The following is a 16,749-nucleotide window of genomic DNA, read 5'->3' on the forward strand; positions in this document are numbered from 1 at the left end:
CTCACCTCTTTTCAGTGGAAACCATGCAGGTGCACATGCAGGTGTGGGAGCCTGGAACTGTTTGTACATTTCCCAGTTTAGATTTAATCTTTATATATTATGAATGGTTGATTAAAAAAATATGCATTCCTTAAGTTACTGTCAACTGTTCTGTTTCATTCTGTGGAGTAGGAATGTTCCCCCTTTATCCTAGAAATACCTAAAGACCGATGCTTCTCCCACAGCAGAGGAAACAACTGAATTTGGCTGTTCAACAACAGCAGCAGCAGCAGCCACTTCAATACTTTCACAATACACTCCTTCGGATTGCAAGGAGGTGCAGCCATCTACTATGATTCCAGAGTTCTGAATGTAAAATACATGTACACAACACCCCACCAGAGCACAGGAACACTAGTCCCAGTTTTTCCTGCCCTAATTTTCCCATATATGGTGGGTTTGGTGTGGAGTGGGTTGGAGCCAGCAGAGAAGCCTGATGAAGCTGTGCAACTGTTCAAAAGCTAAACCAGTTATTCTGAAGACACCAGTTCTTTTAGATTTAAAACAGTGAAGTACCAAATTTAATCCTATAGGCTATTTTCCTCTTTTTTTCTGGGCTACAGATTTCAGAATTTCAATATAAACTTGAGTATCAGTATCATAACTACTAAGGGTTCATTTATTGTACACTACCAGTAATAGAAATAAAATATAACCTTTTTTCATAGTTCTTGCTTTCTTCCCATTTACCACAAGCCGAAGATAGGTTGTCTGTGCATCACAACTTCACACTGACCTTTGAACTCCGCCAATGTTTACACCAACCTGTGCTGCCCAACCTGCAGTATCTAGTATTTTTGGAAAACGTTAAGCTCAGTTTTTTGTTTTGTTTTTTTTTTTCTTCTCATAAGAGGCTTCGCTCAACACCACTGAAGTTAACAGGCAGCGGAAGGAGGATCAAGACAAATATGCATCTCTAAGACAAGTGGAAACCAAAGAGAATCAAATCTTGAAGAATGAAAACAAGAACTCACAGATGTTCCATTTAGTTCACTTTGCAGAGCTACAATTTAACTTTCTAAAGAAAATATGTAGCAAAGTTTTAAGTTTCCTTCTCATTTGATTTGAATCCTCCTTTTCTTTAACATCCTCTATACAGATCAAACAATATAGTCATCCCCCCAAGTAATAATGACACACTGCAAAGGAAAACCAGAACTCTCCAGCAATACTGCATCATTAGAAGCAATTTATACAACTGCTACAGAAGAGTGAGTCAAAAAGGAATTAGGAAACTTAGAAAGCCATTAACATCTATAAATGAGTATGTAGCTTTTCTGTGTCTTCCCCCACACACACCATCCTCAACTTGTTTATTTGAGCACTTCTTGAAGGTTGATTCAGTCTGTCCTCCTACTTACTCAATTAACTACTTCACTAACAATAAACTGGAGAAAAATATTCTGCAACTTTAACATGCACAGTATCATTCCTAACTTTCTTATATTCTAGTATAAGCAGAAATTAAGACACAAGAGGTCATGCAACTCCTTTCTGTTTTGGTATTTTAGCAACAACATGCTAAGTAGCAGCTATAATGCTATAGTCTTATGTATACATTAGCTTTACAAATAAATGTTTTCTTAACATGTCATGCATTTGTCTACTAAATTCCCCTTTCTGAGCTTGTGCTGACACCCCTACAGCCTCCCATTCTCTGCTCCACGTTTTCCCCAGTGCAAGAGGCTTTCAAAACTCAGCTGCCCCAAAATAACTCGTACTTCTGTGCAGTGGTCAGAGCGCTCATTCAGGAGTTAAGAAACCCAGGCTGAATTCCCTCCTCTGCCTCAGTGGGGGAAGTAGAAGGAGCAACTGCTCAACTATTAATCTCCCAAGCTTTGGGGCTACATTTTATTTCTTACAGGAGCCAATTTTTGATGAAGTGGTTGTTCAGCTGCATTTGGTAGCAATCTGTTTTCAAATATTGATCTTATTTTTTTCCAAACTCTGAACAAGGAAAAAAACAGCATGAACATATGTATGGATGTGCATACACGTGTATATATAACCGCCTCTCATTGAAAGCACAAGAATAATTAGTCAGAGATTCCTGATTTGAATCCAAAGAAAGACATAGCTGTGATCAGGACGTGCCCACTTCTCCTTCAGTCACTGAACACACTTTCAAAGTTACTGAAACAAGACGCAGAAAGAAAAAAAAGCTTACAAATCCCTGTAATAGCTTTTCCACATGAGAAGTTTTTACAAGAGAAACCTACCACAGAATTTCTCACAGATCTATAGTGGAAATGAAGTATTTCAGTAATCTGATACTCAAGTGCATGCAGAGTGCCCAATAAAGCAGGGTTCATATGCCTACGTGATTAAAACACTGAGTCCACAAACTAGATGAGTCCTTACTCTGTGTTTATGAGATGGACAATAGATGCAAACACCCAAACTTACTTCAAAACATTTCAATCCTCAAAAGAGAAAAACATGAAGCTCCGTAATGACTTGAATTTTCTTTAAGAACAAAAGATCTGAATCTGTAATTAATTCTTGCTTTCAGCTGAGTATCAAAAGCCTTGAAACATCTACATAGTCTGGATGATCACCAGCCTGGGACACGCAACAGCATTGCACTACGTGCAACGGCAACCACAGAGGCATGTTTGCACCTTCACTTATCGCCAACAAGCCAAATAATGAAAGTCTCAAACATTCCATATAGTTGTAACTACATCCTCCAGGGTGAGGGAATACTTAAGTTTAGGGTTTTCCTACTAATTTCTGGTGTTTTCACCCACAGATCCATTCTGCTTTAAGCCCCTTCCTTCGTGTAACATCCAGCTCCTGCTTTGCCTAGAACAGAGAAAATCAAATTCTATTTTTGTACCCAGGAGGCTGACAAAAAAATTTTGTGACAGAAGGCAACACAAAAATTGTGTTACATCCTCTGTGTCATAACTGACTGGGGATAAGTTTCAGAAGGCTTGAAAATAAAAGTACTACTGGGAAAGCATCAACCCTCTACTGCTACCTGGCTACCCACCTCATTATGAAGAAGAAAGAAAGGAAGGGTTGTTCCTGACAAATCCCGGATGAAAAACAGAATGAGACTCAGCATACCTAAACAAAAAGGGATGATAACAGCAAAAATTTTAAGGCTAATGCAGGAATTTTCTCTCATGCCTTTTTAGCAAGCCTAGCATTTTGATGCCTCAATCAAATACACCCTTTCTGCCTCTGATGTAATACAAACAACATTCTCCTGTGGCTCCAAAACATACTTCCATGAATACAGCAAAAGGAGCACATAGAACACAGAGGCTTCTATTAAATATTTAACTTTCCACCTTAAGAATCTTTTGTTGTTGTTGCTTGCTTCTGCTCAAGGCTAAATAGTGAGACCAACTCATGAGGCAAAGCTAGTATCAGTCCTTATATATTATTCATTCATTTCAGATGTACCAATTCCACCTCTGTCTCTCAACCCAGGTATGTCACTTCATAATACAGCTCTTTCAGATCAACAATCCAGAACTCTTCGTCTGTTAAGAAAAGGGAAATTGGGCTGTACTTTAGGGGTTCAGCAGTACATATTCTAAGCTCCAAGTGTAAGGGGGATCTTTTAATCTAATTTTAATGAGGCAAATGAGAAATTAACACATGATTAATGTCTTTATAGACCAAGCACTGTGTTCTGTAGTGTTCAGTGTTTCAGTGTTGTTAACTGTGCTAAGAAGTGCTTTTTATTCTTAAGGAAACACACACACACTGACTTCTCCACTTCCAGCTGGTTACAAAGCAGATAAACCACTCAAACACCTAGCTAAGCCCCTCCACCTACATGCTACAACTGCAGTATACGACTGCAAATCACCACGTTATCAAACAAGCATCACTTAGTTGCACACTTATCAGGAAACAATAAATTAGTGACACATTCAGTACCTCTACCCAGAAAAGCATTGCTAGAAATTCACTAAGAAAGAGCTGAAGATCACCTCTAGGAATATTATCAGCAAACCAAGTTTTGCTCCTAAAATACTGTGTGCATGTCAACTTTGCATCAAGACTGCCTTCAAGTCAACACCTGGCCTTGAGAGGCTTCCCCAGAATTACTTAACAGAAGTACAAAGTTTTTACTTTCACTGCATGGAACTACACACCAAATGTTTTAACAAATAACTTGAAAGTGCGTTCATAAAAGGAAACCAAGTGAAATATTCATGTCCATTCCCTCCTGCAGGAAGAATCCTCTTTGTCAGTGCCGAAGTCTATGCAACTCCCTTCCCTCACCTCACAAAGGTAAAACCTTGGTGTATGTTATCATAATTGGCATATTATCATTTACCCACAGAAGCCTCAGGTAAAACCTTCTGATCCATCAGTATCAATACAGTATCATATTGGTTTGAATATCCAAAGTAACTAATGAAAACTGCAGGCAGTGACAAGTATTACAATGTGCTGTCACACCTCCTACCCCCCCCTCCCCCCCCCCCCCCCCCCCCCCAAAAAAAAAAGGCATTTGCTACCACACGTTCACCACAACAACCTGTTTAATACAAAACTTTTTTCCTCTACTGGTTTGCCTCATACTTGAATGAGACTTTGCTTTCCCAACTTAATTCTTCCTGTGAATTTCTTAAAAGCATAGCAAAAATGGAAAATCAAAACCTTGACACCTCTAACTTACTTTTAGCTATGTTTATAACAACATAGTGGTATATTATGAAGAAAACTAAACTTAGTAAGAGTTTAGTATTGTTACAGTGTACATTAGAATGTCATGTGCTGATTTAATTGCTTTTGTAGCCAATTTCCTTGCACCTCAAGTCTCATTATTCAGTCATCTAATTATTCCACACAATAATGCATCCTCGGTGTTTGCTTCCTGAGTTCATCACCGTATCATCATCTGTGTATTCAACAGTTGTGTCCTTCAGCTGTGACTTTTCTGAGTTTTTTTGACTGGTTGCCAATGCTACTACTGTCCCACATGGAAGTAGATTTCCTCGACATCCCTTAATTCTGTTCTACCATATACTTAGCCATCTGGACAATAAAGTAATATAAAAAGACCACTGTTTCATGAAAAAATCTGTGCAGTTTTGCAAGTAAAGGGTTTGCTGCATCTGCCCACCTTACCATTTTGCAAAGATGCCAGAAAGAGTAACAACTACAAAATGACACAGTTAGGACAAGGCTGAAGGAAGTAATATGGATAGAAGTGATGAAAAAGCAAGGTGTTAACTTTTGAAGTACCTGCAAGTTTTGGAGAAACACAGAATTGTGCCTAAAGCTGCACCTGAACTTCACAGTAAGAGCTCTAGTGAAATTGGGTAGTAAAACCACATAAACATGTTGGAAAGAAATCACACCAAGTCAATCAATAAATTTAAGACAATATAATATACAGTGCTGTTTGTTTAGAGAGTATGTATTTTAACATTAAATTCAACCTGGATGACTTATTAAGCTTCCCCTCTGCTCAGGAGGTCTCTGGTGAGGCCGCACCTGGCGTCCTGTGTGGAGTTCTGAGGCCCTCAGTTCAAGAGAGACCTGGACATGCTGGAGAGAGTCAGCCAGAGGGCCATAAGGATGATGAAGGGATGGAAGCTCCTCTCCTGTGAGGAGAGGCTGAGAGCTGGGACTGCTCAGCCTGGAGAAGGAAAGGAGAAGGAAGGAAAAGGGGATCTCATCACTGTCTACAAATCCCTGAAGGCAGGGTGCACAGAGCCAGGCCCTGCTCAGCACTGCCCAGTGCCAGGCTCAGAGGTAATGGGCACAAAACGGAGCACAGGAGGCTCCCTCTGAGCACCAGGAGGCACTTCTGTGCTGTGCGCGTATCAGAGCCCTGGCACAAGTTGCCCACGGAGGCTGTGGAGTCTCCTCCTTGGAGATCTCCCAAAGCCGCCTGGACATGGGACTGGGCCCTCTCGGGAGGGGAGCAGATAGGCCCGGGGGGCTCTGGCCTCAGCCACTCTGTGAGCCTTGTTCATTTCAAGCAACAGTGCATACACATGTTAAAACACACTCAGAAGGAAAATAATAATTTGGTGCCTAAAATAAATAGCTCACTGTTCTAAACCGGTGATGCAGCAAGTAAATTCTGTTTTCGAAACATAGTTTCCATTCCTTTAACAAGCTGAAAACTCTTTGCAATCCAATTTCCAAAGAAACTATTAGCTTCCGATACTGTTTCCACATAGAGAGAGGCCCAGCTGACAACATACTATCAATTTATTTATACTTTTCTTTGAGTGTGGGTGGAGGGAAACAAACTTTTCCTCTCCAGATTTCTAATGCAATTGGGCGTTGAAAAGCACCCTGCTGCTAGCAAGAAGTCACCCATGTCATGCAGTGCAATTGGTAGAGCATTGCAGATACTCCAGCTGCTCCAGTCTGCTCTTTACTGCTACATACACAGTGAGCGACAACAAAAAGCTCATTTAAGAGTTTACCAAATGTGGCTTTTTTTTTTTTTTTTTTTTTTTTTTTTAATTTCACCACAGAAAAGAAACAAGGACAACAGGAGTACTGCAGGTAATCTACATGCAGATGTAGAGCTTTTGAGATGTACACATTCCAATAAGAACAGTGCAAAACTCACAGTGGAAAAGCAGATAGTTTGAGTTGTTTTGAAGTAGTTGTAACATTAAAAAGAAAAGCTTTTTGACACATTATATTACATAATTAAAGTTGGAGTAATTCTGTCACATTCTATTTTTAAACCATGATAGTGCTTTAGTGAAACTTTTCAGGGAAAATTCAGCTACAGACAGGTGAAACAAATTGCTGCTAATCCATTCACATCTTCATGCTGAAGGTCACCATGAAAGTAGTATTAAATAAGTATAAATATCATAGGGAAGAAAACTGATGACTCAAAGTTAGGGTTACATTCAGTTTACAGAGTACAAGATGAACAAGATATTACAGAGCACAAGGTATTTCAGAAGCATAAAAACCCAAGGAGTTTATTACAAAATCTCAGATTCTATATATTTTTTATGTTGAGAAGGAAAAATACTCTTGTTTTTATCTGCTCTCCAGCAGCATTTGCCTATTTTTTGGTACAATAGCACAATGAACACGTCAAACCTTGTTTCAGGTTCTAGGGGCTACTGCTGAAAGAAAAGAGACAGGTATTTTGAATATCCAACTCATCTCATGGGGAGCTAACACCACCCTCTGCAGCTTACTAAATGCAAATCTGACCATTCTGAGTACCACGCATACAACATGCAAAACAGACCATCACAGGCTGCCAGACCCTGAGGACATGTCCAGTTCAGCAACCTATCTGCTCAGCAATGCAAAACACTGCTCTGTACAAACATACAGTTCAGTTTTGGGTCAGTTTGCTGACTTTGAAAGCTTTACATAATGGATCTTAATTCAGCCCTCCCACCGTGACTTTAGACCACACACACCCCAACTAAATTTCACCTCAGTGGTCTCCTTGCTGGCTAACCAGTGTCCCTGGAAAGCAGACGCATACCTAAACCTTAACAGAACTTGCTGCCTGAAAAAAAGAGGAGCAGCCAACTATTCTGCTACAGCAAGATGTGGAAAACTACTACATGATCCAGCCTTACCTGATAGTTTAGTAAATATCATCTATGTATCAAATAAAAGAAAAAGTTGTTTTCCACTTTTGAACATAAGGAGGGAATATAATAACACTGTGCAGTAATGAGGGCCATAAAACTGCACAGATAATTTGTTTTAATTAAGCAAGTAATTATCAGATTTAGTAGCCTTCTTATTATATTTGCCACACCAAATAATTTATTTCTTGTGATTTCTAGGACACTACCAGAAAGAAGACTGAATACATCTCACAACTCATATTAACAGCTAAATAACCAAAACACAAGAAAATATGTATTTTTTTTCTACTCCACTTACTATCAAGGTGTCCTCAGTAGCAGTCTGTTAATACAAAAATAAAATGAAGCAAAAAACATTTTCAACACATCCTATTTAGGTTTCAACATCTCTGCACGTCCAAGTCTAACTGAACAATATAGAGACATGCACATTGTCTTTAAATAGTTAGAAATCAGAGGAGGAGCCAGAGTAAAAGTGGGGATTTGCATTCTTATAAATAGTAAGTAATCCAGATCATGACAGTTGGCTGAATTAATGAATCATTCACTCCACATCTTTTATGAACAATGAATGGTAATTCCTGATCAGACCGCTGCAAACTCTGCTCCACAAGAGTGAAACAGAAGAGACAGAAGTTCCTAAGTGACAAACTCTAATGTCAACAGACTCTTTCAATAGTTTCCTGCCTTCTTTTCTAGCAAGTCTCTTCAGAAAGAGATTACTTCCAAAATGAACAGATGCCTTTCCAGAACAAGAAGTCTCAGAAAACCACTTTCTAGGTTCTCACCATAACACTTTCACAGACAAGAGAGATCAAGTTTTCACGCCTTGTCTTCCCTAGCCAGTCATGTTAAAATCATTAAGAACAATCATTTAAACCTTGGTTCCAGTGTACTGATATCCAGAGAGGGCTCCCTCCTGGGAGCTACGTGGCACTAACCACTGGCACTTCACATACCATCCGCCATGTGAGGAGAGGCAGCACCCTTACCATTTGCAGCCTCCTGGGGCTCAGTGCTTTCCTTGCCACCAGCACTAAGGGAGAACAGCAAAAAGGAAGCTGACACGATGCCGCATAGGTGGGTAGGGGCTGGCAGGGGATACAGGGCTGGCCTAGGTGACCGAGGCTGGTGCAAGCCACAGCCAGTCCCAGCCAACTCAATGCTGAGGAAACAGCCTTAACAAAGGGCTAAACATTGCACAGCAGTGAGGAAAGAACTGTGAGAAACAGCCCTGCAAAAGCCTACCAAAATAGGAGAAGAAAAAGCAGAAAATGCGATGCTCAAGGCACCAGAGCAGAGCTTCTCCTGCAACCTTTGGAAAGGCCACAAGGGGATAGGTGCTTACTTGCAGCCCACAGAGAGGCCTATGCCAGAGGATACCTCCAGACTGCAGCTTAGGTGGGATACCTAAGGATGAAGATGAGCCTGGAAGAAGCTGCAGTCCTCTGGAGCATGCCTGGCAGAACAGGAGAGGGCAAGGCAGGCTCCTAACCCACAAGCTGCTTTGTCTCAGCGCCTCCAGCAGCTCTGCAGGGCAAGCCCTGGCCCTTTCTGACTCCTCCATAAGGGCTCCAGCAATCTCAGGTAAGGGCAGAAAGTTGGAAAGGTAACAAGCAACACTTGCACTGGGTGTTGCCAGAGCACGAAATAACTGTGGGGAACTTTTTGCTGTTGTACAGCTGTGGAGAGACAAGGGGTACAGATTTACCACATGTGTAAATTGATGATGCTGGCTGGTTCTGTGATCAGGTTGCATTGGTTCTGGTGTAATGAGTTCTTTGTTGATGCAAGTGAAGCTCGTGATGACCATGATGAACATGTATTTTAACAACAGATCTTAAATGTGTTTCACATGGGGCAAAGGATGGAACGTGCTGGGTTTACATGGCAGGGTTTTGTCAATAGGGCTGCAGAGATGGTCTCCATGGAAGAGGTGGGGGCTGCCCTGCCAGACCCAGCAGCCACTTGCCCCCGAAAGAGGCTTTAAGAACAGGCAAAATGCCCCATGTGGGACATGCTGCTATGGATGGGCTGTGGGCCCTCATTCTTTGCACTCTGCACTGCCCAGAGGAGTCAGGAATGAATGGGGCCAGGTAAGGTGGTGTGCTTTTTGTGTTCTGTACCATCCAGCTCTATTTAACTGGCAATGTGTTAAAATAACTTTTCCAAAGTCAAGCCTGTTTTGTCTGCAGTAACTGGTATGTGATTTCCCCAACCCATGAGCTTTTTGATCTCATTTTCTCCCTGCCCCACTTGGAGAGGGGCACGAGCAAGTGGCTGGTGGCAGCCAGCATGGTGCCACCTTGGGGTACCAGCCAGCCAGTTACCCCTGCAGCAGGGAGCTGGTCTGGTAGCAATATCAGCAACAATCCTTTAGATGGAATAAGTTGAAAAGACAACAGCATTCCTCCCCGTCATCACCATTGTACCATCGACCCTCTCCCTCTTGTCTTCAGGCAATGGAAGCAGCTACTGATAGAGAAGCACGGCTGATGGTGCATATTGGTTGTGGTAGCAGGGAACAAAAGAACTAGCTATGGGTCTGGCAGGGCAGTTGTAGTACTAGCAGTACTTATTCCACGTGCTCTTTTCTATTTGTATTTCAACTACCTATTCTCTTACAGAAGACTTCTGGTTTTGATGTCTTCTTTCAAGCAACAGGAACCCTATCAGTTTCTTCCACCCTGAAGTCTTTTTCTGCCTTGTAGGTGAGATAGTGAGAGTTGCACTTAGCATCTGGGTGGTTGCTTCCCATTCCCAGTGCAACCCAGGAGGGGGCTGTCAAGAGGGTAGAAAGCAGAGATGACAATACACCTGGTGTTCTGGACAATCTTGTTAAAGGAAATTCTCAGGAATTAGGCAGCATAAGTAACTGCCAAATTGAAAAATCTTTAATTTAAAAGTTATTGCTGAACTTTGTTGTTAAAACTGAACTGTCATCAGATATTTTACTGGTAAAATCTCATACAATCCTTGTGCTATTCTGAGAACTACATATTTTTTCATGTATGAAATTTTGTAGCTCATAGAGAACAAACTAAGAAAATCTTCATACTCATTTTAAGTCCATCTCCCAAATTACCTTATTTGGAAAACTATATCATATTTTTTATAAATACACTTTTAAATAAGTAGGTTTCTAAATTCCAGCTGGAAATATGGCTCATCAGACTTTCAGCTTCCATTTTTCAAACCACAGCAGTAGGACTTCTGCCAGGGCACCAGGAGTATGACAACCAAGAATGTTACCTGTGGAGTTACCACTTCTATCTTCCTGTGATCGGTCACCTTTATAATACCCCATTTATCACATTTTTCATTTTTTCTTTTGGGAAGAGAAATGTATACTGAGGTGCATTCCTCATTGGGATTCTTTGTCTGTTCACCAATTACTGTATTAGATGACTGTTTCTCAATGGGTTACTTGTCCATTTCCATCAAAGAACCTGCCACTCCTTGTATTGTACTTCCACCATACAAAAAAAAAAGACCTTTTTTTTAACCATTCTGCATGACAAGCCTCCTAATAAAAACAATCAAAAAGTCATTATTTGGTTTGAGGGAAGCTTTTTATATTATTTTTATAGGAAAGCATGCAAGCTGTCTGTATTATATTTAAGCACACTGAGATCTGATTATACTAGTAAACCTTGCTATGATTTTGTTTCAATAAACAGTTTAATTTAATTGAAAACCTATTCTTATAAACTTTCTCATTGAGTTGGGGGGGGGGAACAAATTGCAATAAAACAAACTTAAATGTATTTGAGGGTAGATGTTTGCTAGAATTCTTATTAAAGGGGGTGAAGAATGTCACCTTCAGCTTCATAGGCCTTTATAAAGCTACCAAAGCCAAAATTAACAAAGGGATGCTATTAAAACTATTAGATGTTGCAGAAAATCTGAAGGTGCATGACTTTTTGGTACTATAGATGACCAAAGCCATCTAGACTTGTATGTAGTTCCAGCAAATTACAAATGTTTTATATTTCATTTTATAGTTTAGATCTATATAAAAGACTAAGCTTTAAGGAATGCAAGCATGTAATTATTATAACAGATGCCATTTTTCCAGAAATTTCTAAACTCAAAACCATCTGTAAACTGCAGCCACGACCCTTATCTATTTCAGTTCAGACAAACAGTTTGAGTCCTCCAGGAGGTATTTCTAAGGTTATAAAAGTTATAAAACCTAGAGTAGAGTAGATCTAGATGTGGGTATTATAAGACCTAGAATGATGCAGAACAGTACCTTCTTACCTGACCAAAGTACAAACAAACAATTGAACTACTTGTAAACATGTACACAAACATTAAAATTGAAAATAATCTTTGACAGCTGCATTCTTCACTAAGAGCTTATCTTGAACATGAAGTATTTCCAGAAACTTTCAGAATGATGATTTACATCATCTTTAGAATAGTTTTCCTATTAAACTCTTACACAATGCATAAACACAAGTAGGAAAGTTTAAATTCTAATCTAATGAAAGTTGTATTCAGGAAAAAATTATAAAGTTGGAGAAGTTTTAATACCACAGAATCATCTAGGTTGGAAGAGACCTCAAGATCATCGAGTCCAACCTCTGGCCTAACACTAACAGTCCCCACTAAACCATATCCCTAAACCATATCTACGTCTAAACGTCTTTTAAAGTCCTCCAGGGATGGTGACTTCCCCACTTCCCTGGGCAGCCCATTCCAATGCCTAACAACCCTTTCGGTAAAGAAGTTCTTCCTAATATACAACCTAAAACACCCCTGGTGCAACTTTAGCCCATTCCCCCTCATCCTGTCACCAGGCACATGGGAGAACAGACCAACCCCCACCTCGCTACAGCCTCCTTTAAGGTACCTATAGAGAGCGATAAGGTCGCCCCTGAGCCTCCTTTTCTCCAGGCTGAACAAACCCAGCCCCCTCAGCTGTTCCTCGCAGGACTTGTTCTCCAGACCCCTCACCAGCTTCATTGTCCTTCTCTGGACTCGCTTGAGCACCTCGATGTCCTTCTTGGGCAAGAGGCCCAAAACTGAACACAGTACTCAAATCATTGTTATTGCATAACTGATTGAAATAAATTTCAAGGTTTATTGTGTAACTTCCTCACCATCTTGACAGCAAGATCACATTTTCAAACATTTACATATGAACTATATGGACAAAATGAATAACCCTGTCATTCATCTGCTTTCAACTTATGTACATCAACACACAGATTGAATGAGCAAGCTTTGCAAGCCACATGTAAATGCTCACATTTGATATTTTGATTCATATTGTCATAAGAAAAGCATCTCCCTCTCCTTAACTTACTTTCCTATTTTTAAGGCCTACATCTTCATAAATAAAACTTCTGGGTGCAGTATAAGTAACAGTCTTTCAGGTAGTAACAGTCTTTCAGGTTGACCATGAATTTCAGTGGAATACAGTTTTTTAGAAATGTTTATTGTTAAGCATGATAGAGATATAATGCTTATAACAATGATATAATTATTATATTATTGCAATATAATAATAATAGACATAATTTTCAGGAGTCCAAGGTGCAATACCACTACCAGCTATATAAACAAGTTATCTATGTATATATTTTGCAGGTTTGAGAAAGGCATAGGAGCCTGTTAATAACATCAACTATCAGAGTAGCTTCTGTTGCTATAGTAGAAAATATGTCAAAACAATAAATGATACTGCTTAGAGCTTCTTATTTTTTATTCAATGGAGAAAAATATATATATATTTTTTTAAGTATAAAAAAGATACCATTTCCAAATATTTCACATGCAGATCCTCAAATACCTGCATCTTCCCACTAAAATAAAAAAAAAGATATATCAATTTCTAAACTATTTGATGCAGTTCCAAGTGATCAAGCCAAACCCTAGATTAAACCATATTAGTACATCATGCAAAAAGTTGTTCAGAAGTCATTTAGACATGAAATTTCTCAGGATTTTGCATGTTTACATCTTTGCATCTTTGGAAATAGTATTATGAGTAAATGCAATAAAACTACTTTTTGCAAATAAAATAGCCTTATTTCCACAACTACAGCTTCAGTAATGCCATATATTTTTTACACGAGAGGTAGGTATCTTTCTTATCTGCTTTGTCTATCTCAATTCTCACTTGAATGAACTAGAAATTTTGCAAACAATCTGAGATGAGAAGACAGAATAAATCATGAGAAGTAGATATTGCATGTAAGATGTCATCTGAGATGACTGAGCTCAAAAAGAGGGTTAAAGAAAGAAAATGAAATAAAAATTCTGAAGTGATAGCTACAGCATCTTTTGATTACCATGCATAAACAGCACAAACCAAAATAATTTCCAAATTAGAGAGGAAGATTTCATTAAACACAGACTTTAAATACATTCACTAGCTACACAAACAGAAAGAAAGTGTGCTGGAATTTTCAAAATGTCTCAGAATACATGAAAGAAATTATACAAATACGAAGTTTTACAGAAAAAATGTTCAATTAGAAACAAAGGCACTACACTATGAATAAACTTCCCCATTTAGCAGAGCATTTTAAGCAATATTCTTAGTATATGCTTTCTGCAGTCTGATGAGCGATGCACTGAATGCAAGTATGTACATCGATACTGTGCCAGCCCAGATCTAGATTAAAAATAATAATAATAATAAAAAAATCTCTTTCAAGTAAAATATTTGAATTAAATAGACCAGCATTAAGACAGTGTTACAGCACGTATTACTTCCTTTCATATTACTGAGTTATAAACAATTATTATTAAAAGAGGGATCTTTGTGACAAGAACATACTGACATCTGCTGGCATTCTATAAATGCATTTCTCTAGATGGATTTAATGCCCTCAAACTTTCTTTCTTACTTATCTTGTTTGCATAACAAATTAACATTGTCCATATCTTAATAAACCAAATGTATACAATATTCTATACTTCGGAATGTTGAAGTGTGCACAGCATTCTGTAGCTAAGCAGTGTACAAAACTAATCTTCTCTTTTCGTATTTTACCTCTGAAGTACCACAAGAGATCATTTGTGCCTATGTTGTATAAGAATGTTTAGTGACAGGGCAGACAATTTACATCCAAATTATTATATCCCTAATTTCTTTACCAACAAAAGACCAGTATTACTAATTTACTATCCCAGCATGTAAGTAAAGCTGATGCTAAAGGTAAGACTCAGGCAAGACTCGTGCAATGGATGTACTGTTTCACCCTAACAGCTAGCAAATTGAAAGAATGGATTTTATTTGTATCAGCATCATAACACAAGGATATATATATACACAACTCCGAAGCATCTAGTAAACCACATACTGAGCATGGTACCGAAACACATGGGAGAAGATCCACTATCCATCTCTTGACACAATCACCACAGGTATTTGGGGTGTTTTGCTAATCAGAACATAGTCCACAGAGCTGAAGAGGTTTCAAGACTACAGCATGCAAAAGGCAGAATTTCTGGTTAACACAGAGTTCCTAAAGCAGCTATAATTTGGTATCATAGTGAATAAGGAATATTCTCTAATCACTATACACATCTGAATTTATTATTTGAAGTTTGCCATATATTCATTTAATGCTTGCTGTTGGAATCATAGCTTAAAGTTTCCTCCCCTGTGTGTGCTATAATGCAAAGTTATGGTTAATAATTTAAATGGAAAATAGAAGAAATTCAAAACTGTAGTTCATACTGAGTCAACAACTCAGATATGTTACAAATACATACTGAGGCACAGATTTAGTGTTAGAAAAAGTGATACAAGGCATAGAATATGAAGTTGAGCTGTGCTTAGTAGAAATCTTAAATACAGTCCTTAATGTTTTGCATTTCCAAGACAGCAGTCAGCCACAAAGTCACTCGCTTTCAACAGTTAATTAGACATATACATATCACTGAATCTCAAAGATGTGAAAGGAAATATAAAAACACTAAATTCACCTTTCTAAACCCTAATTTGTCTGTATTTTCGCTGCATGCACTTGTGTATTTTATTAGATGCTCAAACTAGCAGCCATATTTCTTAGGCTAGACGAACTAGAACAAGTAGCAGTAGATTTTAAAAATGAAAATAAGCACAGCTCTTTTCCTTGCAAAAGTCTAACTAAACCTCACCACCCAGTAGAAAAATAAATACATTTTTCTGAGAAGCAGAGGCAGTACCAGCTTGTCTGGCTCACATTTGTACGTCTCAGCCATGAAACAACAGTTCATGCAACTTTCTACATAGAGAAAGACAGCAGTACACATTAACCTTTCCAGCAAAGCAAACAGTAAACGGGAATGTAAAATCAAGTCCTCACAGGCCCTATAGCTTGCCAGGGGACAGAGCTGACAGCCCCACTGAAACACAGAGACCAACAATGTAGCCATAAGCATTTCTGCACCGTGTACAGCATCAGCATAAGAGCAAGTAATTCATAACCAATTTCACCAGACCCAAACTACTCACATACTCCATGGCAGACACTATCCAATTCACACGTTCAGCTATCATAAGAAACATGCAGGTCATACTGTGACAGTGGGGGTGGCAGAGCACTGGGACAGGTTGCCCAGAGAGGTTGTGCAGTCTCCTTCTCTGGACACATTCAAAACCCGCCTGGATGCCATCCTGTGCAATGTGCTCTAGGTGATCCTGCTCGGCAGTGGGGTTGGACTGGGTGATCTTCAGAGGTCCATTGCCACCATGGCCATTCTGGGATTCTGTGATACTTCTTTCATACCGTTTGTTCATCTTTCACACGTAAGTTTCCACAGTCCTAAGACGAGGCACCTCTTACTATTTCAGCATCTCGTCTGGAAGGTCTACCCACGCTGAAGTGTCTAGGTCTAGTAGTTCACTTGGAACTCCCCTTCGGTTTTCTTGTTTGAGACAGTTCTATTAAATTGTTTAAAATTCTTATATATTAAACATCAGCAGAACAGATTTTAAAAAGAAAAAAAAAAGGGGGGGTGGGAGGGAATGTGGTATTAAAATCTTAAAATCCTTCTACTCTTTAAAAAGGGTTTAAAAAGAGTAAAAAGAACATCATCTGGGGGTCCCCAAAGCTACCCTTTGACTGTAGAACCACAGGACCACTGATTTTCCCCAGTCAACCCAACACATGCTGCTGCCAAAGCCATTGCACAAATATCA

Source organism: Aythya fuligula, chromosome 15 (assembly GCF_009819795.1).
Source record: "Aythya fuligula isolate bAytFul2 chromosome 15, bAytFul2.pri, whole genome shotgun sequence".
Lineage (NCBI taxonomy): Eukaryota > Metazoa > Chordata > Aves > Anseriformes > Anatidae > Aythya > Aythya fuligula.